Raw genomic sequence first — 16558 nt, forward strand, 5'->3', positions numbered from 1 at the left:
ATCCTGTTGAGACTCCCCTGTGGTGCAAGCCAACCAGTTTAAAGTACGTCAGCCCCCTTGATCTAACCAACAACTTGTTTCTGGTCCTTTCCTGCTTTGTAGTGCGCCAATCATACTATAGATTTGTTTTATGATTTTCCTGCAATTTGTAGTCATTTGTTACAAGAAGTTATGATGTATGCAAAGCCCCTGCCTTCCCTAAAAAATGTATAAAAAGTGCTGTAACCCTGGGCTCTGGGCCTCTCAGCATCATGGGCTGCTGCTATGTAAGGGGGGAGGGGGGGGGGGGGGAAGGGGACCAAGCTCCAGCTTGCAATAAAGACTCCTTTGCTTTTACACTGGTGACGGTCTCTGGTGGTCTTTTGGGTAAGAATTTCCGAATTCAGCTTTACACTAACAGGAGAGAAAACAAATAGAGCCGCCTTAGAAAAAGAAACTAAACTGAAATAATGCAAAAAATTAATTGAAAATGAAGAACCTAATGAGACAATGGGCTGTAACATCAGAGAAACACATATGTACCTAACACTCCAAACACACTTTTCCTTCAGACAGACCCTGGACTGTACTTCAGCAACATAGCTCGATCCTGAATCTAGGTGATGAAATCTTTCACAACCTGGTTCCTACTCGGATTTAGATTTTCTCTTTCCGAACACAAATCCAATTACAAGCAAACATGAACATCTGAATTTTTTGCAAGTTTTTCAAACTTCAAAAAGCATAAGAAGGTTAAAAAGAGTTCCTCTAGATTATCAACAGTCAGATAATTTGAAAATTATTTCTACTTTTCCTCAGAAATGGGAAAGGGTAATGAAGTTCACTAGTTGAGACCCTAAAAGGTGCACTGTTTTTATAAACACAGACATAGAAATGAGCCCAAAATTTTCCTAAATGTGGACCCAAAGAGTCACAACAATGAGCTCAGCCAATCAACAGGTCTCTAAGTAAGTAAAAGCCTGGGTCACAATTCTGGATGTTTTCCGTAAACCCATTTACCTGAATAAGCACCAATGACTCTTGCCTGTAAGACTAGTTACTTAGTAGGCTTCAAACTGAAGGACTGAAGTTCAAAGCCAAACAGAGCAGACAAGAAACCTTTTCTAAGTCCACAGCTGAATGTAGTAGTACATACCAGTCATTTCATGAGAGGCTGAGATTAGAAGAATCTGCTTTCACTCAACTGATTCCATGCATAATTCCACAATGGTTAGGGAAAATAATGTGATATCAATCACTTCAAATTTACTGACACTTTAACATGAAAAGAGTAGGTTACACAGAAACTGTTAATAGTCTATGTGCATCCATCAGAATGAGTCATGTTCTTTAGATCTTATATAGTTGTACAGAAAATCTCAGTTGCGAAATGACTTCAAGAAATCCAAGTACCCCCCTTGACACTGGGATCTCACTTGCTGGAATCTCAGACACCCCCTCTGCTGTTCAGTAAATCTCAGTCACAAGAAAACAAAAAAGCCACATTTTGAGGGGTCAAACTGGGAGTCTTCATTAGAGAACTGATGAGGACTCCTATCTCAAAGACTAGCAGCTTAGACAGAATAGAGCTTATACAAAGCTTTTTTTTTTTGCATTTGTTATTTTATTTTATTTTTAATTAAGTTTTTTATTATGAAAATACCATAGGAAGGGTTACAATTACATGAGCAAGGTAATGAGTACATTTCTTATCAATCATTGTTGCCGCCTCCTTTGTTTCCCCTTACCATCCCTGCCCTCACATCCTCTCTCACCTCCTGCCAAAATTGTAAAGTTTGTTTCTTGACACAAAAACCACATGCTTGAGGTAGAGACCAAGCCCTAACAAAAGCAGACCTAACAAAAGCTCAGGTACAAGCATAACTGCCCATCTATGGAAGTAGCTCAGGGGTTAGCTTAGACTTTCCATTTAAGGGTATACTTAGAGGCTACTCAAAGGCAAGGGAATCAAACTATTTAAGGGAAGCCAAAGGCCAGTACTCTCAGTGCAAGGCTCTCCTAAGGCTAAGTAGCATGACATCTGCAATTCAATGAATGGCCTCTCTCACTTCCAGGCTTTACAGAACTGAGGTAGAAAGCCCCCCTCCATCCAGCAAGGCACCAGGATGGATGTGAGGTAACTTAAACTCAGCCTCCTCCCTTAATAGTCTTCTGAATTTTCTGTCCACAAGTTTCTCACCAGGATTGTAGATTTGTCTCTGTTTTCCTTCTAATTCTAAGGTGGGTTTTTGTACCTATGCTTCTGGATGGGCAAGTTTCTGTCTATTGTGCACTAATCATCTTTACTAATGTGTTTTGCCTTGATATGTATTTTGTCTGATTACAATATAATCTCACTCACTCTCTTTCAATTAGAATAAGGCTAAAATAGGGGCTGGGAAGTTGGCTCAGTGGTAGAAGTGCTTGCCTTGCATGCATGAGGCCCTGGATTCAATTCCTCAGCACCATATAAGCAAAAAAAAAAAAAAAGCCAGAAGTGGCGGTGGCTCAAGTGGTAGAGCGCTAGCCTTGAGCTGAAGAGCTGAGGGACAGCGCCCAGGCCCAGAGTTCAGGCCCCACAACCTGACCCCCCCCCCCCCAAAAAAAAAAGGCTAAAATACAATCTGCTTCCTGTATTCTGCTTCCTGTAGCCTGTGTTCAGGATATTTTTCTTGTAAATCCAGAGTTTTGTTGTTGCTGATATCAAATCTGATCATCTGTGTCCTTTAACTAAATGATCTAGTCTATTTACAGTTACTGTAATCTCTAACCCTTGAAATTCTCATTACCAGGCTTTACGCTTTTTGTGCTTCCTACCTCTTCAATAGTACTTCTCTTCAAGGTAATATGTGGTATTATAAAGCCCTTTTAATTTTTATTTTTCCTTTCATGTTCTTTTTGAGTAATGTCAGTAAATTATTAGGAAAATAAAGTGACATCAATTTTTATTGTTTTCATATGAATGAGTATAATTTCCAATTAATAAATTATCAAATTTTTAGCTGATAGCAAAACCTAGGACATAAAATCTCTACAAAATTTTGACACAACCACCATCTGGTCTTGACTGACCTATCCAGTCAAGCACTGGTGGTTCCTAGCAACTCAGGAGGCTGAAATCAAAGAATTTTGGTTCAAAATCCAGACTGTCTTGAGGGCAGAAAAGTCCTGGGAACTCAATCTCCAAAACCACCAGCAAAAACTCTGGGCTAGAGTGCTAATGTGGCTCAAGTAGTAGAGTGCCTCCATGGGCAAGCCATCCAAGTGACAGCTAAAGGCCTGACTTCAAATAATAATATCAACACACATATTCTCTCTCTCTCTCTCTCTCTCTCTCTCTCTCTCTCTCTCTCTCTGATTAACCAATTTGGAGGTACAAAGCTAACCACTAAAATCAATAGCAAGACACTCCCAGAACAAATGGGATTTAAAGCAGTTACTAACCTGTTACTAAATTTATTTCATCCTTCTACTTTCAACACTTCTGATAATCTAGTACTAATCCTGTGCTAGCCAGATATTATTAAGTAAAATGTCATAAATCTGTTAAAAACCTAGCCCAAAATAAACACTAGTTGAAGCCAAATTTCTCAGCAACAGTGTCTTCCATTTATAGTGTGAGGGGAAGGGTAACTGATTAGTAAAGTTTTAATAACCTTTTAAGTTTTGGGGAAAAAAAAACATTGCACTACATGATTAATGAGAAATGAACAAATACATACAAAATGTAGTAATGTGACATGCCCAATGACTTTATAAGTAAAAGTTGAGCCATCACGGGGATACAATTACCTGGTTATTACCAACTGCCTCACAGACTAGTAGTCTGGGCCAAGAAAATAAATAACTATCAAAAAGACTGAATGAAGACTGAACTATTCTGGTCAACATCAGCCACAATACATGAAATGCAGTGGTGAACTAGTAATAACTAAACAAATGTGCAATAAATGTGGAATTACAGAGGAGTGATTTACTGGTTTCAGAAATCCACATTGTACACATTTCTACTATGGGAACTGGCCAGCCAGTGGATGCCCTACCCAGTATATAATGACTCCACAGGCATGGATATTGTTTAATTTTTATTTCTCCAAGTTCATTTTTAAATGACAACAATTTCTTTTGTGACATGTACATCTAAATAGTGTGTCTTCTGGTGGGTATATATTTCTTCTTAGATCCATTATATACTATAGTACGGAGTTCAAAGCCTAGTACCAAAAAAAAAAAAAAAAAGCAAGGGCAGAGATACAGAAGAGAAATGAAGAAAATGACAAAACTGAAGTTCATCCTGAAAAACTACTGCAAGGGCAAAAAATAAGAAAGAGCAAGCAAGCCATTACTCTACGGTGGCATGTGCCAAAACTGGGAGAGAGTACAGAGTTTAATGAAAGGAGAAACAAAAGCATCTAAGTATTTCAGAGGAGTACTTTATCATACCTGTACCTATAAACTGGAGTTCTGCAAATGAGTTGTATGTAATTACCAATAGCAATTGCTATCCCATATGCTAGATGCCACCATGTTCCAGGCACTCTATGTAGCACTTTATATCATTTGTTCTATTTGATCTACTAAAAAAAAAGTGCTAATAATGAATATAAAAATACCTCACATTCATTGAGCATTTACATACATCCATAACCACTTCAAGTTAGGAACTAGTATTATTCCAGTTTACAAGTGAAGAAAGTTGAATTGAAGAGGTTAAATTGCCTATGCCCATACCACTGACTGGTAGTGAGGACTAGAAGCAAGCCCAGGCAGTATACCTGGGTTATGTATGAACACATAAGGACCATGACCAATGTGCTATCAGAGCAATAAATATAGAGATATAAACATCATATCTACTCAAAAGATAAGAAGTGACCTAACAAGGTCTCTTGGGATCCAAACACCCCTTGCCTTTAACATACTTCAGTAACCCCACCTTATTTACAGGATACACAGGATTTCATCAAGTAGAGTCTAAATCTTCTTTTTTTTTTTGGCCAGTCATGAGGCTTGAACTCTGGGCTTAGGCACTATCCCTCAGCTCTTCAGCTCAAGGTAAATGCTCTACCACTTGAGCACAGCACCACTTCCTAAAATCGTTTTTTAATCAAAGCAAATTTTAAAAATACATTAGCTTTCATGCAGAATTGCAGCTTAGTTGTATAGTCAATTCCAAATTATTGTCAGTGGGCATAAATCACTGTCATCTGCCATTTCCCCACCCTTAACTGTGTGGAAATCTGCCTCCTACAAAGCAAATGATGCCCCACAAAAACAAAGTAAATGTGTGAATGTGCTTAAGTGAAGTAAAATTTTGAGATTTGTTGAAAAGTGATGTGTCTTTTGTAGAGGTTGAATGGTGGTGTGGGGAAAATGAATCAAGAATATAGAACTAAACTATATGCATCCTGAGTAATGGAAAGCTCTATGGAACCATATACTTGGATACCAAGGTCTCTAAAACAATATTCCATCTATCATTTAAACTTACATGTATTTACGTATTTATAAAGCAGAAGTTTTATATTTAAGTTCAACCTCCATTTGTTTTCAAGGGGCTCACTTCTAAAAGAAAAAAATAGGGGAAAAACTGGCTACATAAGCCACACTCTAAAACCTAAGTTATTCCCCAGGAATTAAAAGTAGTACTTAATAAATCTGTATTAACTCCTTCAGGCCACTGGGGCACCATTCAATGATCTGAATTCTTCATTTACTAAAATGGTACCCAAGAGGTTCAAAAGTACATAACTTCTTCTGGGAGCACAGGGAAGGCAAAAAAAACTTGTAAAATCATTTAGGAATAGAAACTAAATTCAGAACAAAATTAAAAACCAAACTACAGGGAAATATCATTCTAGTAGATTTGATTCGCTGATGGCCCTAAAGAACCTGGCAAAAATCAACTAACAAGAGTCTGAAAATACGGACTATATGGACATGTTAGAGCATGTGGGCCCCGTGGCTTGGGACACATGTGGCCCTGGCACTTAAAGAAGGAAAGCTGTTTTGCTCCTGCTTCACCAGGTACCTTTGATAGTGTCAGAGAAAGTAGTGCCCAAAGCATCCCCATATCTGGCACCCTCTTACTGCCTCCACTCTTGGCAGCTACCACTTCTCTATTGCCCTGTGTATGTAGAGTACACAGCTTCCTTTCTCACTGTCTCAGAATGGCTGATAGCACATCAGTCCTCAAAGGTCTCCAGAAATCTAAATCTCCCTGTATAAACAAAAAAAATTCCCAATGCGTAATAATTATGCTCTTTAACCTATAAACTACTGCTCCAAGGAGATTTATGTTAAATGCTTTTCCTAACTGCTGTTAGGAATGCAGAACAAAAAAATGTTTCTAGTTTTTGCAGGTGGAAAGAAATTCTTGAAGGAAGAGACACCTAAACAGTCTGTGAAAACAAGGACAAGTTAACAGGCTAACATCTGGATTCAGGAGACAACACAAAGCAAGTAGAGAGAACAGGGTGGGCAGATATCCCAAAGTCACAAAGATCACAAAGTCCCTAAGACAGCAACAATAACTGCACATTTGTCTGTGTGAAACAAAACTCATTTATTTTCTTCATTAGAGGAGGAACAAGTCAGTCTTCATCACATCTGTCTCGCTGGCCTTCCTTTCCTTCACCATTCTAACATTCTTATCCATGAGTTCCTTTAGTATTTGTCCATACTTCACTTCTAACTGTCTTTCCTGGGTGTGGTTTAATCATTCTATTCCAGAGTTCTCCTTTCTTAAAAAGTCTGTTTCACTAATATTGAGTCTTCTGTGAGTTTTTATGCTTCAGAACTACTGGAAGACACAAAGCATAGCCAAGACACCCCACTGCTCAGACTCTATGTTCTGCCTGCCTCACAGAAAGTCTAGTCTTCCATTCACCTCTTATCTGCTAGAAATCTAGCCTCTGACATCCTTAGACACCTATGTAGTATTCAGTTTGAGTTTCATTTAAAAGAAAATAGTCTAAAAGTATAACTTCTCTCAATAGGGTTTGGGGAAAGGAACAATGCTTAGGTCCTTACAGTGTGAGTCTGGCCACACATTACAGAATACAGAGTTTTAGATAGCCAAAGACTATTTTATAAGACCTTCCCAGGACAAGGGGGTGTTTCTTAGGGGAATACCAGCCTAGCATGCAAGAGGCCTTGAGTTTCAACCCTAACACCAGAGAGAGATAGACAGAGAAGTCATCTCCGCAAGGCAGCAATTTATACTCAAAAGATAACTTCTGTTTCCATCATTATAAAAAGAGAAAAACTTCTACAAATTTTTTAAACAGTAACATTTAAAATGCTGGTAACTGGTTTTCAAAAATTAAACTTGGAAAGAAAAAAAAAATGTCAGCTGAGACCAATCATCATAATCTGGGTTCAAATCCTAGCTCCTCAACTTAAAAGCTGTATGATCTTGAACAAGCCACTTAACTCTATGCCCCAATCTTCTCATTCTTGTCTGACAAGGATAGAAACTGCACCAACTCTCAAATTCTGGCTGTGTTAATTAAACAAGATCATGAATGTACAGCATATGGCATAAAGGTTTAATAAATGTTACTTCTGATCACTGTCATTACTGATACCAGAGAGTTTGATTCATTTGGAGAACTTCAGTTTCCTAAGACAAGATTGTAGATGTAAATGGTAGAAGAAGAGAGAATAAGATAGAGCCACAGAAGAAAGTAGAAGCCAGTTAACCCAGGTGACAATCCACAGTGTGCTATAAAGTCCTCACACACTAGCAGCAGCCTCAGAGAATGAACTGTAAGTAATATGGCAAGACTCACTTCCCCCTTACTTGTATCCACAGCTAGCCCAGAGTCAACTCTATCTTGCATGTCCAAGAGTTTGATCTTAGTTCTGAAGACAAGAGACTCCTGAAATTTTTTTTTTTTTTTGGGTCCAGTCATGGGCGCTGTCCCTCAGCTCTTCAGCTCAAGGCTGGCGCTCTACCACTTGAGCCACAGCACCACTTCCGGCTTTTTTTTCTGCTTATGTGGTGCTGAGGAATCGAACCCAGGGCCTCATGCATGCAAGGCAAGCACTCTACCACTGAGCCACCTTCCCAGCCCCACTCCTGAAATTTTTAAAGCAGAAGAGTATAGGTACTCAAAGTGGCAATTTTAAAAACTGAAATTCTACATCTTAAAAAATTAAATCCCAAACCTGTCTAAAAAAACACCAGAAGCCAGGCACTGGTGGCTTATGCCTATAATCCTAGCTACTCAGGAGGCTGAGATCTAAGGATCATGGTTCAAAGCCAGCCCAGGAAGGAAAGTCCATGAGACTTGTATCTCCAATTAACCACAAAAAAAACTGGAAGTGGCACTGTGGCTCAAATGGTAGAGCACTTGCCTTGAACTGAAGAGCTGAGGGGCAGCACTCAGGCCCAGAGTACAAGCTCCAGGACCAAAAAAATCAAACAATGAGCTTGTTAAAAGAATGGTTCCAATTAGTATATCTAAAAGAATAAGAGAAAACAAGAGCTACAGAACTATATAGTATGTGATGAATATAGTTCTAACAACCTAAGAATGGTAGGATGTCATAGGAGCCCATCGTTTGTGACCCACACAGCATAATTTTCATCCTAACAAACTGAAAGCTACTGCCATAAGATATGTAATATGAAAGAAATTCTCAGATTTCATGGCACAGGGTCACTTACTTGATTAGAAAACATTGAAACAGGAAAGGCATAGTCAAGCCAAACACTTAATGCTGAAAAATTTTAAGAGGGTGGTGGCCCCAACCTGGAATTTGTAAAGATATCACAAGCATAGATAAGAAAGATTACCAAACTCTGTATTCAAATCAAGAATAATTTTCTGGAAAAACAAAAAATCATGTTATTGAGGATGTTTGCTATTTTAAATAATTGATTGCATATCATTTTTTTTGTAAACATGTGGAAAGTAAAATATACTTAAGGGCTGGATTTGTATCTGTAATCCTAGTTACTTGAGAAGCAGAGACTGGGAGGCTCAAAGTTGAAGGCAAGTCCTACCAAAAAGTTTTTAAGACTCCCTTTCAATTAATAAAAGGTAGGAGTGACAGCCTGCACCTGTTATCCCAACTGCCAGAGAAGCATAAGAAAGAGAATCAGGGGTTGTGCTAGTTGTAGGCATAAATGTGAACCCTATTAAAAACAAAAACAGAAGGAGCTGAGGGAATTGCTCAAATGGTAAAGCCTTATAAGCCCAAGGTCTTGAGTTCAACCCAGAACACTACCAAAACAAACAAACCTATACTGCTTCAATTGTTTTACAACACTAATTACTATGGGCTTCGTGTGATTTTTTTTCCCACAAAAATCTAGTCTCTGAAAAATTCACAGCTACTTCAGTTTATTTATGTGGAATGTTTATCATAAATTAGAAAGTTGGCACCATCTCTTTTTAATCTCATTTGTTTCTTAGCATATGTTATGTCCCAGCATCTTTCTTTAGTCAGTATGTTCTTTTGAAGCCAAGATATTTAAACTGGAAACACTTCAACTCAAACAAGTCAGCTCCTACAAAAACCAGAGTAGACTAGATCAGCAGAAGGGTCTGCACTATACAACTCATCAATCAAAATAAAACCCTAAAGTTCCAAACCACAGTCCCTACTGACATTCTTTCCACATACTACAGTGAGATGATAAACAATTCCTATTCTACAGAGCCCCAAAATTCTTCAGACATACTTCAAGTTTCCCATATGTACACAGCTTATAAAAAAAGTATTTTTGAATCTGTAACAAAGTATCAGTCAAGCTGAGTGCCAGTGGCTCATGCCTGTAATCATAGCTACTCTGGAGGCTAAGATCTAAGAATCCCAGTACGAAGACAGCCAGACAGGAAAGTCCATGAGATTCTTATCTCCAATTATCCACCAGAAAACCAGAAGTGGCCCTGTGGCTCAAGTAGAAGAGGGCTCACCTTGAGCTGAAAAGTTCAAGGCCAGGGCCCAGGCCCAGAGTTCAAGCCCCACAACAGACCAAAAAAAAATATCAGTCAAAATCAGAGGAGCACTACTTCAGTCTATTTCTATTACAAAGCAGTGCCTCTGAGTACCACCTTGCTAGTCAGTTCATTTCTGACCCACATGGACCTTCAATAAAGCAGCTCTTCATATCATAAGGGTCTAACTTGCAGTGGTCACATACATCAATATCTAGAACTGACCATGCATCATTTTCTGGGATGGTTGGATTTTCATCTTTACACTCATAGCACTGTACTAGCAAGCACACTTGTACAACACATATATTTAAAGTCAAACTTATATATCAGATGGGGTCCAGGTCTATCAGACCAGAAGGTGCTTCCATCATGCTATTTTATTCAGTCCAGACACAAAACGAACGAGGACACAATATCCATCTATTCTCAGACCATGATGTAGTTCTAATGTTTGCTGCAAGTTCATCTTTCTATTTATGATAACAAGAGAAGCTGTCACATTTTTATTCAGCTTGGAAATAAAAAGTTCCTATAATTCCTCTTTTAAGCTCCTATTATAATGTAACTAAAGCACATCTTGAAATAGAAGACACACTGCTGAAAGCTGGTAACTAATACTACTTAAGAAGAATTTTCTTAGATGTCATACTACTAAAACATAGAAGCAGTTGCTCCTGAGCTTTAGAATGAGGTTAGTGTTGTAAAATAAAAGGAGTTCTAGAGATTGTGAAAGCACTCAACACTACTGAACTGTATACCTGAAAATGGTTGAGAAGGGAAAGATGCTATGTGTATTTTACAATTAAAACATTTTTAATGGCTATGTTGGGGGTGCTTGTGTTGTTTTGTATTTTTACAAGGCATTGATGTCTACATATTTTCCCCTGTATGTGGTTTTCACTGTGCTCTGTAAGCTTGGCAGGAGACATTCTTTTTATTGTGTTGTTTGATCTAACTAATTTTTTTTATTAAAAGAGGTATCTTTATTTCTAGTTTTTTAATGCATTTCTCAAAGAAGTGATTTAGTAGTGTCTACATATCTTCCTGTTACATTCTCTTCATAAATGGTACTCTTTAGCAATAATACTCACTGTAATAATATTTCAGGCCTTGAACTAGAGTTTCAAGTAATCTAATATGTTGCCATTTCTGTTTTCTTTGTGTTTGTTTATATGGAATCTTTTTACTAATCTCTTTTATTTTCATCTTAACAATTGAAGTGTGACTTGTAAGTCAGCTGTACTTTTTAAAGCAACTGCCAGTCTTCTCTTCTAATAATACAATTTAATCTATTCACATTTTGAAGCTAAAGTTTTGTTATGAGATAGTTGTAAATTCACATGCAGGTGGAAGAAATATTTCCAAGAGATTCCACTTATCCTTGGCCAGATTTCCAAGCTGGCCTCACATTGAATAGCTATCATGCAATACCTCTTGCAGGTTATTGACATCAGCCATCAAGGCCCAGAACATCCCCAGAGCCCCCTTTCAAAAATCACACACTACGTTGAAAATGGGCTATAAAACTTGTGGGTGGGGATGGAAGGGAAATACTGGGACTGAGCAAAAGAAGGGGTGACATTGTCCAAAAAGAAATGTATTTGTTACCTGACTTATGTAACTGTAATCCCTCTGTATCTCACCTTCATAATAATAAAAAAATTAAAGATTAAAAGACTGACCATCCTTGACACCATCCTCTACTGAACCAGTAGAAACAAAGAATCAGTTCTCCTTTTCTAAATTTTTTTTCAGAATATGTAGGTAAAATCATACAGTATGTAACCTTTTGAAATAGGTTTTTTTGTCACTCAGCCTGGATACTCATCAACATATTAGATGTATTAAGACTCCAGCCCTTTTTACTGTAATAATCATGACATAGGGATGCTGAAGCTCATCTATGCATGTACTGAGGGATTTCTGTGCTGTTTCCAGGGTAGGAGATCCTATGAACATTTGTGTTCAGGTTTTTATGTGATTATTTAATTTACCTGGGATAATTATCTAAGTGTCTGTCTGCTGGGTTAGAATGGCAACTGTTTAGTTTTGTTAGAAGCTGCCAAACTGTTTACTAGAGTGGCTATACTATCTTGTATTACCACAAACCATGAATGAGTGGTGCTGTTCTTCTGTATCCTCTCTAGTAGTGCTACTATTTTTAACTTTAGTCATTTACCAGTGGCTTCTGTCTATGACTTTAATTTTTATTTACCTAAGAGCTAATGATACTGAACATCTTTTCCATTCCTATTTGCCAACTTATATGTTCTCTTCAGAGAAATATCTGTTGGTGTCTTTTGTCCATTTTACAATGTTTCATGATATTAAGTTTAGACAGTTCTTTCTACATTCTAGATTCTAGTTTTTTGGGTAATGTGTAAATATTTTCTACTTGTCTGAAGTTGCCCTTTCCTTCTCTAAGTGTGGTCTTTCAAGAAGTCAAAGTTCTTCAATGTAATGGTTTCCATGTTATCTTTTTTTTCCTTTTATGGATTGTGCTTTTGGTGTCAAGACTAAGAACTCATTGAATAATCTGAGACCCTGACAATGTTTCATATTTTCCTAAGATTTCTATAAGTTTTCCATTTATATATGATCTATTTTGATTTCATGTTATTCAAAGGATAAAGTTTAGCTCTAGGCTCATTATTTTGTCTAAGGGTGTCAGGTTGTCCTGTCATCCTATATTGAAAAATAATCTACCTTCCTATTTTCAACCTTTTTGCATCTTTGTCAAAATTAGGCATTCTGTGCACTTCTTGATTATTCCATTGCATTGACCTATAGGTCTCTCTGCTCTGCCAATACCACACCATCTTAATTATTATGTGTATAGAAAAGATCTTTATATCTTCAGTTATTCTAATCATTTAATTTTTAAAAATTGTTTTAGCTATTCAGCAGCTTATGCCTTCCCATGCAAACATTCTTTAGTAACTTTACCTATGACTACATAGGATTTCATAGGAACTTAATAAATTGTATAATTTGGAGAGAATTGGTAAACCCTCTAGTATATGAACACAACATACGTCAATGTTATTTAGGTGCCATGATCTGTCAGCATTTTGTAATTTTCAGCACAAAGATACTATGTTGGAGCTTATACCAGTGCTTCACGGTCTTTGGCACAAGTGATCAAAGTATTGTGTTAATTTCATTATCCATATCTTTTCTTATTAAAATATAAAAAAGTAACTGTTTGCTTTTATGTGCAGTTACTGTATTGAGTTCATATATTAAAGGATATTCTGCCTAGATTTCCCATACATGTGTACACACACACACAGTTGTACAGTCTCTCTGTGATATATCCATACATGCTTAAATGGTCTTATCAAATTCACTATCATTTCCTCTACCTCAATCATCCCCCTCATTTCAATAGATTTTCATTGTTCTGTTTTCACACATGTATATGAAGTACTTAAATCATCATCATTCTCCTTTCTATTTGCCATCCTGGCTCCAATTGGTAAATAATTTGTTTTACCTTTACACTCATATTCTAGTGTATGTCAACTGGTGTGTGATTTTCTATATAACTGTGCAATCCAGAAAGTGGGACTTCTTTTTTCCTTTTTATGGTATGCTTTTCAATCATTTTCTTTCCTTTACTGCAGTGTCTAAAACTTCCAATACTAGTATCCACAGCACAACAAAGATAGATTTACACATCAGGTCTAGTTCCTAACCTGACAAAAAAAAAAAACTTGCATTTTTCATTACTGTGGTCTTAACTGAAAGAAGGCTTAAGGAGATGTTTTCTACCTAGTTGGAAAATTTTCATTTTCTAAGTTTTTAATTATCAATGTTGAGTGTAAAATGCTTTCGTGGAATCAACCAATAGATAGATCATAAAGGTCTTTTTTATCATGCTGAAAAATGATAGGTTAAAATTATTTTCATATCTTCAGCCAGCCTTGCATGTTGGGACTAAACCCTTTTGGAATTGTGTAAGTACTTTTACATATGGTAATTTTTTGAGGATTTTTGCTTCTAAACTCATGAAAAATTCTGATACTTTTGTTTCTGTCTTTGATTTTGCTCTTAGGTTAAGACTAGATTTATAAAATGAATATGTAAACCTTCATCTTCTGGAACAGACTGTATAAAATTGGTGTTAATTCTTCCTTAGGTACTGGTAAGTTCTCCAGTGAAACCAATCTGGGCCCAGAAAGTTTTTTTTCCAAGAACTTTTAAATTAAGAATTCAAATTCTCTAGTGGAAATGGCACTTTTCAGGTTATCTATCTCATCTTGGTTGAGTTTTGGTAGGGTTAAGTTTTGCTGAAAACTAAAATTGAAGACATTAAAGTTATTCATAGAAATGCTTTATTCTAACAGCTGCAAGACCTGTGGCAATCTCATCTAATTCATTCTTTATCACATTGGTGCCAGTCTTGTTAGAATTACACTAATTTTAGTTACCTTTAGAAAGAGCCAGCCTTTGATGAGCTTTTTCTCTCTGACTTCTGCTCTTCCCTTCATTCTGCTTGTTCTAGGTTTGTCTTGCTCTTTTTCTGGTTTCTTAATTGAAGCTTTGATTGATTTGAAACCTTTCCTCTTTCTAAATGAAATCATTTAGTGTTATAAATTTCCCTCCTGGAACTGTTTCAAACTACATCCCACATATCTGATATATTGACTTTTCATTTTTATATGTTTAAGTTTTTCCTGTGGACAGTTTGACCTGTAGATGGTTTATAAATTGTTGCTTAATCTTCAAGTGTTTTAAGATTTTCTTGTTGTCATTGGTTTTAGTTTGATTCCACTGATATATCAGAAATATTCTGTAGGATTTCAATTGTTTCATATATTTTAGGTTTCATAGCCCTGAATAGTGATTAGGTTGACATGGTAGACAGTTGAAACAACAGTACACTCTGCTGTTTGGGGAAGTGTTTTGGAGTGTCCCAAATTTATCAATTAGATACTGTGCAAACTCCCCCCATATTCTTGCTGACTTCCTGTCTTGTAGTCTAATCAGTTGGGAGTGTTGAAGCTGCTAATCTTTTATCTGAGCTATTAGATTTAGCTTCATATACCTAAAGAATATCTAGTTTTCCTTATTACACCTATTGGTTGTTGCTTCATATACTTTGATATTGTTTTTTTACATAGACATGTAGGATTGTTGTCTCCTAATGGGTTGATCTTTTCACTATGTAACATCAGTCTCTAGTACTTTTCTTGGTTCTGAAATGCATTTTTCTGACATTAATATGGAAACTCAGCTTTTTTATTAATGTTTCCAGGATATATCATTTTCCATCTTATACAATCAACCTGTGTTACTGTATTGAAATGAATTTCTGATAAACAGTATAATTTTAGAACTTTTTTGTCCATTCCAAAATCTAGCCTTTAAATCGTATATTCAAATAAGCCATATTTAAGGCAATTGCAGATGTACCTTGACTTGTGACATCGTGATAAACTCATTATAAGTTGAAATACTGTTAAGTCAAAGTGCACTTAATATATTTAGCTTACCTAAAAAGTGCTCAGAACATTTATGTTAACTTACAGCTGGGAAAAAATCACCTAACACAAAGCCTATTTTATAACTGGGTGCTGAATATCTAAAGATAATTTACTGAATATTGTACTGAAAGCAAAAGGCAGTATGAATATGCTTTCACACTATCACAAAATTTAAAAATCTCAAATTAAACCATAGTAAGTATGGGACCAACTATGTTAGTATTAAGGCCCTAACTCTACTATTTGTGTTTCTCCTCTTACCTTTCTGTGAGTTATGTGAACTATTTAAGTGCTTTTTACTGTATAACTTTTCACACCTACTGGTATCACCACTTTATCACTACAAGTATAAAAGAACACACTTCTATTTAGTCCTTAACACACTCCACTGTTAAGTATAATTATCTGAACTATTTCCTCTGCATATATTTAGCACCTCATATTTGAATTATAATTTTAGCTTGGACCATCAAATATGGTTTAAGAAACATATGAAGATAGTTGATTACTGCTTCTACCTACTTATTATTCTTTATTTTCTGAAGTTCAAAGCCTCCTTCTGTTATCATCTACCTATTTAGAGAATTACCCTGGCCTAATATTTGTTGTCTTGTCTTTGGTTTCAGCTGTTTTTTCCTAACCTTTCAGAATCTGTTTGCTGGCACTAAATTCTCAGTTTACTTTGTCAAAGGTTTCCCCTTCCTTCATCCTTGAGGGGTGAAAGACTAGTTCCTCAGTTATTTTCCTGGTTCCACTTGCTATCCTTTCCTTCTGTAACTGCAAGGACATGAATGTTAGTTCTTTTCTTACTGGCCCAAAGGTTTATGAGACTAATATTTCTTTTTCAATATATCATCTGTTCCTCCCATTATCTGTTTTTAAATTCTAATTGCTATTATTCAATTTTGTTGACCTCCATCATCACTCTACTATTGAGCTTATGAAACAAGTTAGTGTAAATGGTAGCTAATTTTTTGTCAATTCTGTTACTTCTTTCAATTCTTAACTATAAACTCTACTTTTTGGCTAAAGTTTCTAACTACTTGTTTGTTTCAAGAAAATTTGTAACAGCTAGTTAATATTGTTATTATGGCTACTTTAAATCCATGTTGGTGTCCCTTGACTATTCTGTCTCAT

At 36.4% G+C, this 16558-nt stretch overlaps 1 protein-coding gene across 1 annotated transcript in view; it reads right to left on the reverse strand.

Moving 5' to 3' along the window:
- Nucleotides 1-16558, reverse strand: part of Sdk1 (sidekick cell adhesion molecule 1) — an 836641-nt gene that overhangs the window by 769602 nt on the left and 50481 nt on the right. The window lies entirely within an intron of this gene.

The sequence above is a fragment of the Dipodomys spectabilis genome, unplaced genomic scaffold (assembly GCF_019054845.1).
Source record: "Dipodomys spectabilis isolate Male_0828 unplaced genomic scaffold, ASM1905484v1 ptg000098l, whole genome shotgun sequence".
Lineage (NCBI taxonomy): Eukaryota > Metazoa > Chordata > Mammalia > Rodentia > Heteromyidae > Dipodomys > Dipodomys spectabilis.